Genomic DNA, 2,382 nt, shown 5'->3' on the forward strand with positions numbered 1-2,382 from the left:
AAAGTCTAGCTTACTCACCGACACCGATGCACAACAGCGGAGTGGTTGATATTCAGGCTACGTGGTCTGTAGCATACAAAGACAAAATCTAAATTATAGCAGCGTTCAATTTAAATAAAATAACTAGTTCAAAAAATTACTATTGGACGCGCCAAACTTTATATTTGGTGCGTAACAAAAATAATCTAATAATTAATTAAAATAAATAACAATCTACATATATCTATATATACATATAATTAAATTCCTGCCTATCCATTAACACCTATAAAAATTCGATCTGTATAGCCTTTATATGAAAACTTGATTTATATTTAGTTCTTTGCAACAGAGTCTTTAGAATTAAAATGTCTCTCAAAATATAAAATATTGCTTATTTTACAAAACATTATTGAATTACAAATTTTATATAAATTTAACATTTAATTATTTGTGCAATAAGATTTATACAAAATTTAATTATAATTTAAATAATATAGCTATAAAAATAAGTGGAACATTCCGGAATATTATTTTTAAACGCAAATTATATACATATTTCTGTTCCCTCTAATATATTTTATATTATTGTAAACACATGATCAAAAATAATAAACTCGAGACAAAAAACATATTTCAACTGTATGTTTGTCATTTTAAGAAAAACATATATTTGTTCACGATCGTTTCTTGTATTTAGTTAGAATCTCTTTTCTCGCGCGATCTCAAACACATCTCTTCGTAAAACATTTCGCGACAGTAAAGAAAATATCATATTAACGATGGATACACACTGGATCATGAAACATATTAAATTAATAAACGTACGTGCAGAATGCAATTATTGTTTTCAAGCATTCCGAGTAATTCAAAACATGGAACTTTTAAAACAACACATAAGAAACGCACATCTCGATTACTGGAATCAAAATATTGATGCAGTTGGTGGAGACTTGGAATATTTGGCGGCCAGTGCCTTCCACATAGCACAAAATGGACACGCAAAATGTCACTTCTGTGATACCCAATATCGTGTGCCAACACCTGCTTTGGCGGTTCTAATAAATCATATCAACTCATGTAAATCAATAGATCATATCGAATCATGTGAATCAACAGATCATATCGAATCAAGTGAATCAACAGATCATATCGACTCATCATGTGACGAAGTAGAACAACAGAGCTCTATCGACGATTGAATTATGGTAAACTACCAACTAACTACTATAACCACTAATCATATTTACAAATATAGGAGAAGATGCATACATGAAAATTTTATAGGATCTCTTTTGGGATCTAAAAAATATTTACATACATATTCTCGAGTTCTTTTTTCTGACTATATAAATTATAAGATAAAGTTTAATAGTAACAATTTAGATTTTAATATTAAACAACGAACATAATTAAAAAAGATCTTTGTTATATTAATTATTTAAAATTTTTTACTGATTAAATTTTCTATGTTCATGTAGATTAACAAGTCGTCAAGCTTCGGTTCAATAAAGGATGCAGAGATTTCGGAAAAAATACTGAGGACAATGCATTATCATGGACATAAACAATTATTTACAACATTTATAATTAACATATTCGTTTTAATGACTTAAATTCAACGCAATTGATAAAATAAAACAAAATCTGATATCGTTGACAAATTTATCACTTTAACTTTCTAATCACGTAGCGTAAAGTATATAGATCATTAAATCTTTATAATTATATCAATTTAGTTAGACACAAACTTATGTTTTATTAACAATTTTTTAAATTATTTCTAAATTGAGAGCATCGATAAATATTATATACATATATCAATGTTATATAACATATTCCACAAAATATCAGCTGCTTGTAATAAGGACAAACACATTTAATAACAAGTGTATGTTACAAATATTAATCCATATTATTATATTTAAATAACGATCAATAACGATTGTCTTTTGTCGCGGATTTTCTCAATGCCATGATGTGAAAAATCTGATTATATTTAAATAAATAATTTAATCACGATCTTTGGCTTGCTCACGTTTAAATCGTTCTCGACAAATTAACCAATTTTACAGTACAAAATAATGTTATAAATTAAGAACAAATTTTTTTAAGACACTTGTATAGAATTTATATAATATCTCTAATTTTTTCCTTGTTGAAATTGCTCAAATAAATGAATTGAATTAATGTAATTTATAACAATTAATATATAAATAATGATAAATCACCTTAAAATTCTCCGCTAATGCCCGATGTCGCTCTCAGGCATCCTCCTTCTCTCACGTTGTCAGGATCGTCAAAATCAGTTTATTAATTAACACGCGCGATACTTTTAATTTTAACGGCACTTTCGCACTTGTACGCGCGATACTTTTAACGGCACTGCCGAATTATACGTCA

General features: G+C 27.6%; 1 long non-coding RNA gene across 1 annotated transcript; it reads left to right on the top strand.

Annotated features, from left to right (window-relative positions):
* The first annotated feature begins 658 nt into the window (after positions 1–658).
* Positions 659–2,174, top strand: LOC114936699 (uncharacterized). The gene is made up of 2 exons (XR_003820764.2): positions 659–1,187; positions 1,461–2,174. It is a non-coding gene; the product is annotated as an uncharacterized LOC114936699 (long non-coding RNA).
* The last annotated feature ends 208 nt before the right edge of the window (positions 2,175–2,382 follow it).

The sequence above is a fragment of the Nylanderia fulva genome, unplaced genomic scaffold, assembly GCF_048542155.1.
Source record: "Nylanderia fulva isolate GAGA-0341 unplaced genomic scaffold, ASM4854215v1 Scaffold12, whole genome shotgun sequence".
NCBI classification, from domain to species: Eukaryota; Metazoa; Arthropoda; class Insecta; order Hymenoptera; family Formicidae; genus Nylanderia; species Nylanderia fulva.